General features: G+C 37.9%; 1 long non-coding RNA gene across 2 annotated transcripts in view; it reads right to left on the bottom strand.

Annotated features, from left to right (window-relative positions):
- Positions 1 to 2839: 2839 nt before the first annotated feature.
- Positions 2840 to 6658, bottom strand: part of LOC131410745 (uncharacterized) — a 62068-nt gene continuing 58249 nt past the window's right edge. For both annotated transcript variants that reach the window (XR_009221407.1, XR_009221408.1), the window contains 2 exons: positions 3526 to 3685; positions 2840 to 3315 (listed from right to left, as the gene is read on the bottom strand). This is a non-coding gene — a long non-coding RNA (uncharacterized LOC131410745). The remainder of the gene's footprint in view (positions 3316 to 3525; positions 3686 to 6658) is intronic.

Here is a 6658-nt window from a genome sequence, read left to right as displayed (position 1 = left end):
TACCTTTGTATAGCTATAAAGGAGCTATGTATGTCACCTCTCTTCCAAGTGTAAATATTTATAAAGAAGACACGATGAAAATAAAGATTTTATTCTTCCTGTACTCATGAGGTGGAGGCAGAGGTCAAAGGTAGGGAAAGAGTAGGAATCTCTATCAATAACAACATCCTTATCCCCAAATTTTGCTTCTGTATGAAGAAAGTGATTTTGAGGGAGAGTCATAACAAAGAAAATAGGAGGTTATTTCCAGAGAGCTTAGTAAAATAGGTGGAAAGATTATGATAACCATGTAATCCACCTACTAGCATAGCATAAATAGAAACTTTCTGTTACAGCTCAAGAATATAAATAGAAGTAAATGGTGCATTATTATATGAATAAATGTTAGTCAATCAATCAATGACAAAGCATACTCTGTAATCAAAAGATTTTTCATGTTGAGATTAATTTCATGTAATACAAGTCTAAATATTACATAAACCCCCTTGACATTGAGTTATACTTCATAAGACAAAAAGGGCACTTTCAGCAGCCGAAGAATGGCAGACAGTCAGGAACAATTCTCTTGGATTTCAGGATCTGGGTGGCCACTAGCCAAAATCTAGGGATGCTTTGAAAGTCAACGTATAGATCTACACTGTCTAATGTGGTAGCGACTACCCACGTGTGGTTACTTAATGCTGGTAGAGACAGAATTGAACAAAAGGAGCAAACTTCCTGGAACTAAAACTGTTAGCATGTTGTAAGCATGAAGTATATACCAGGTAGCATAGGTTAGTGATGGAAGCATTGAATATTGATCAACTATTTCTCCTCCTAGACACATAAATAATAATAGCACATAAAGAATGTATATGTATTTTTGCAAGGCTTTCACATTCCCCTGGAAAGCCGTTAATCCTGAGCACCACATTGGCACAAAGATCCACCAAGGAAGGGCACACATTTAAAGTCAGTTCATCACACTCGCCTTTTGGCAGGTGTGCTCAAATCAGCCTCTCTCACTAAACAGCAAAACATTCTTCTCCCTCTAACAAAGTGAGGATGATAATTAGTAAAATGGTCAGGGCCAGTTTAAACTCAAAATGATGTTATCTGCCTATATTAAGCCAGAATGGAGGAATCCAGAAAAATAACACTGTGATTTTAACTTGATGTTAGGAGTTGACTTCCTATGAAAGAGTTGACATGGGCCTATTACCATTACCCATTGAGTTAATGCTGAAAGACAGCCGCAGTCCTTTTCAGATGGGAGCACGCTCACAGGGCACTTGCTGAGAATTCTTCAACACAAACATTATTTTGATGGTCTCTCCATCCATCTGTTAACTTCTATTTTGCCTGGATTTTCCAGAACTGAAAATCTAGGAAAAAGATAAACTCCCCAGAGATCCAAAGTGTTTCAAGAGAGGCCTTAGTCTTATCCTTCAGTGGGAGTGGATTTACTCTGGGAGCATCTTGGTAAATACCCACAATCATAGTTTGTTACCAGATATGCAGTTTTAATTTCTTTTATGATGATAAGGCCATAAACTTCCTCAAAGACAATGTCCCTTTACATGGACTAATGGTTTTCAAAAGTTGAAGAAATTCTAAATATGGAAAATATGAGAGAACGAGGCTTTATTTGCTCTTTATTCCCCACCTACGTGCAGAATAATGAACACACAAGTATTATTAATAATTCTTAGGCTGGTCATGTGAAACTATAAAATCTGCACTTTATGGTGAACAAGAGAAGGCATTTTGTAGAGAAAAGGACACAATCCACCATTCTTAGAGGCATTTACAAATAAATTTTTTCCAAGATGGGGAGTCCAATAACTGCCATTGCCTTTTCTCTCTACCTGGGAGCTCTAGATGGTGCCCAAACTCAAGTTCTTCCTGACTTCTGTCTGTTTTATTTCCATTTCAGATTCATCTTAATAATCACTAGGGTGGCAAGCTGAAGGCACTTTACCTTCTCTCTCATTTTAGAAGTTCTTCATGAAATCAGAGGCTATTGGAGCTAGAAGGAATTTTAACCCCTCCTTGTATGGATGAGAAAACTTTAAGGAAGAATGAAGACTCAATATCTGCCAGCTGGAGAAAGAGCGAAACCTAGAATCTGAGTCTCTAAATTCTCAGTCCGTGCTCTTCGATTTCTCCAAACCACATTCCTTGAGTCCAGAATATCTGGAGATCCATCATAAGGCTCTTACTACAAAGCCACAAGGAATCCCCACGTTGTCACTTTTCCAGGGCATTACACATCCCAAGGTATGGAGCATGATTCATCCAAAAGATATTCAACTTTTTCAATAACTAAGGACTTATTTTAATGTGGACATTTATAGTTCTAAAAAAAATATTGCTGAGAGCAGTTATCAATATTTGTATATGGAAAAGAAAATGGTGGAAGCCTGTTTAAGGCAGCTAAACAGATTTTGGGGCCACAGGCCTTACACTCCAAGGAATCCCCAAGTCTTGGGTTGGCTTGCTTTTGGTTGCATCCTCCTGTGAATTGGATGTCTTCCTTTGGGGAGCAAATGACTCTGATGCCCAGATGGAAGGTTCATAAAGTGTCTATTAGCAAATGCGAAGATCACAAAGACTCCTTCTCATTATGGCAGGATAAGAAGATAATGCTTAGAGGCTTATGTGTCCTTGGTGTGAACAAGGTTAGGAAAGAAAACATCTTTCCTATTATATTTTCAATATGGTTTTGCTTCTCTCTTACCTACATAAGTTTGTGCCATATAGAGTCTTAATTGAATTTGTTTTATTAGATTTATTTTTAAGTAAAAGAAAAATAATTATGTTCTTTCTCTAACTTCAGGCTAATAATACTGATGCCTTTGATTTGAGAAGTGAGACATTTGAATCATAGTGAGGATGGGTTGTGGTTTTGCATGTCAGAATTATGCCATTATAATAATAAGACAGTCTGTTCAAAAGAGGACAAAGTTATAAACCTCTTATTAAAGGCTTTTAAATTATATTATATACATCTCCATTTAGCAGATTAAAACATGAAGGCTCAAAAAATTACATAATTGCCCACTATTGAAAATAAGATGATTTTAAAAGGGAAAAAATAGGTGTCTCTCTTACATTCTGATGCTTTTATCTCTGTAGTTCTGTAATAATAGGATCATTCTTAAATCATCTATCTCACAGCGCACATGCATAATTAGTCATGAAATCACATGGATTCTATGTTAGCATCTTCCCAAATGTGGTATCTTTTTCTCTGCACCCTCACTATGATCAGCGTGATTGCAATAATCTCACGTCTCCTTTTCTCCTGCAGTCCATCTTGGTGACAGTCACCTTCTGAAAAACAAACAGACAAGTAAACAAAGCAAACTGGATCTGTCATTCCTTTCCTCAATGGCCAGCCTGTTTCCTATGGACTTCTCCATTTTTATCACATGGCGTTGCCCCTGCCCTCACCCCCATAAACCTCGTGCTTCCTCCACAGACACATTCTCACCACTCTGTAAACACAGTGCGTCCTTTCAGTACTCCTCACACAGTTGGTACCTTCTTTCTGGAATTTCCTTTTAAGATCTTCCTCTCTACCTTCAATTTCACCATTCTGGATCCAGTTCAAATATCAAAACTCTTCTTCCGTAGTCATTTCCAACTCTCCAGGCAGAGGTAGTCACTCTCTCTCTTTAGATTGCAGGGTTATTTTCCACACCTATGAAAGACGACTTGCCATATTTTTTTTAATTATCTGTTTAATTGCCTGCCTCTTCTGATAGACTCTTTGACATTGGCTTTCAAACTTTTTAAATGCAACTACCATTGGAAATACATTTTTATGTTGTGATCCAGAACACACACACACACACACACACACACTCACACTCACACTCACACAGACACAGACTGAAACATAACTTCCATAAAAGAATATATTCCCTTACTATGGGCAATGTCATTTGGTATTTTCTACTCTGATTTTTTTAAATTGTTGGTTACAACCTATTATATTGATTTCGGAATTCAATAGTGGGCCACAACTCCCAGTTTGAAAAACTCTTTTCTAGAACACAAAGAATTGCCTCATACCCATTTTTGCATCCGCAATGCCTAGCACATGGTAGGAACTCAACAAATATTTGTTAAATGGATGATGATGCAAAGATAATACTTCTGAAAATGTTTTTTAGACTTTTTTTTCCCTCAGCTATAGTTGACTTTACTATATTTCTTCCGTATCATGAGCCTAACTTTGACCTATGTCTCTGTTTTCCTGGTGCTTGGAAAGAGAGAAAAGAACAAAGTGTATATGAGTCATATTTACTACTTGGAGGCTCTATTAGAGAAGGATAAAGCCGATGAGCAGAGGAGGTAAAACTAGTGTTCTAAATGAGTTTTGAACTTGTTTACCCATTTCAGTGATTAATGCTCTATTCAATAGGCAGCAAAATCAGAAATTATTTGTGAGTATAAGCATTTTCTGTCCAAATTATTTTAGTTGATTTTGAACCTCAAGATGATACTATCAAACCAAAATACCTTCAAAAATAAAAGAATAATATCTGTCAAGAAAGCAGTTAAATCTGGTTCTCTAGTTCACCTATATTTTTACATTTACTTTGTTTCCTGTTTTTAGTTTTTGACTTTCAATGTTTGACAGACTATAAATTTTGTATTATAAATTTTATGGTTACAATCCTGACCCTGAGTTCTTAACAGATATTAATAATCACACTATAAACATTTTTCTTGGTCCAATGGCAACCTTGTCAGTTTGTAACCAAGAGTAAACAGAACATTCAATTCAGTCCACATGCTCATTTTGAAGCTTATCGAGAATAAATAAGCCTTTTTCTTGATGCTAATAGCTGCGTGGAAGTGGAAAGCTTGTGAAAAATCAGTTATAATTAACTGGTGGGCTCATCTGTCAATTTATTGATTTTTATGATTATTTCTAAAGAATTATCTTTAGATAATGAAATGAAAAGTATTTTCTTGTGCATTTTAGGTCACGGGCTTAAAATAGAATCAACAAGTTCCTAGTGTCACTTGTGATTAACACTTAGATTCAGAGATTTCCGTGATCTGAGACACTCTTCCAATATCACATCTTTTGTCTGTTGACAGAGAGGGAATAGAGGTGGATACAAAGCTGGTTCAAATGATCAGAATTAACTATATGGCCTCAGTGAAACTCCCGACGTTAATTCTAGAGACATGGTTTTGAAATAATTTTTCTTCTTTTTTTTTTCCAGAACCCCTCCTCCCCTCCAATAAAAGCTACATTGTATAGAATCCCATTATTTAAAGAAAACAGCATAAGCAGAGCTTTAGTAAGAAAACTGAAGAGACACACCTGCATATTTGGACACAGAAAAGGCCTTGAAGCACCTCCTAAATTCCTGGGGCTCCCCCACACAGAGCCTTCAAACCACAGTTCTGGAACAGAGCAAAGTCAGGGAGCATTGCAGAAAACTTCAGCAGTTCATTCCAAAAACACATGCGCAGCCCTCCCTCCTGCAGAGATTCTGATTCTTTGTGTCTGGTGGGCATCCAGGCACATGGACTTGAAATAGCTTTCCAGGAGACTCTGGATCACCACTCCCCCTGGCTCCCTAGAACTAATGGTCTTGAAATGTTTCTCTTAGTGCAGTCCTTGGACCACCAGCATCAGAATAACCTGAAAATTCGGAAGTTTCTGGGCCCTGTTCTAGACATACCGAATCAGAATCTCTGGGGACGTTCTGATGCACACTTGAGTTTGAGATCTGATGATTAAGAGGTATGCAGACAGATGCCTTTTCACAGTCTAAGCAGTTGGCTAAGCATGTGTCTTTTGCAAAGGGAACTGGGTCTAAGCCATAAAGAGCCAAAAACAAAACATGAAGACTCGTAGGCATACTCAGGGCCCTTGCCATTGCTCTTTTATGACTCAAAAAGCACAAATGTGGGCCGGCCCCGTGGCTTAGTGGTTAAGTGCTCTCACTCCAATGCTGGCGGCCCGGGTTCGGATCCTGGGCGCGCACCGACACACCGCTTCTCCAGCCGTGCTGGGGCCGCGTCCCACATACAGCAACTAGAAAAGGATGTGCAGCTATGACATACAGCTGTGTACTGGGGCTTTGGGGGAAAAATAAATAAATAAATAAAAATTAAAAAAAAAAAGCACAAATGTTATCGGACATAAGCCCATTACTTTCTAGGAAGATATGGCCTCTCTACATTTCCTGGGGAATGAGTCTGATGGAAAACCCATAGCACTGTGATGGTGAACTGCCAGACGGTGTGCAGAATCACAAGGCTGGGTGCAAAGGGTACAAGAAGGGTCAATGGCCCTTGTTGTGTTTCCTTTTCTCATTTAACTTTAAGTTTCTACTTTAAATCTATCTGGAGTTTAGAGGGATGATTATTCGGGAATTTGTGGCTACCAAGGGAGAAATGAATGCAAAGAAATAAATGTTAAGAACAGTTTAAGAAACAAATTATCATCTCAGACAAATTCCATTTCTTATCCTGATATCTCACTCATGCCATTGTATTTACATTCATAGTTAAAGTTGTCATCACTATCTTGTGATACAGGTTTATTTGACAAATTTCAAAACAGAATCTTATAGGACGATGTCCAACAATGACAGTGATGACAGCAGTGGCACCATTGCAGAACCACCTTGTAGCTGAGAGCATT

The sequence above is a fragment of the Diceros bicornis genome, chromosome 10 (assembly GCF_020826845.1).
Source record: "Diceros bicornis minor isolate mBicDic1 chromosome 10, mDicBic1.mat.cur, whole genome shotgun sequence".
NCBI classification, from domain to species: domain Eukaryota; kingdom Metazoa; phylum Chordata; class Mammalia; order Perissodactyla; family Rhinocerotidae; genus Diceros; species Diceros bicornis.
This window is presented reverse-complemented; position numbering and strand designations above follow the sequence as displayed.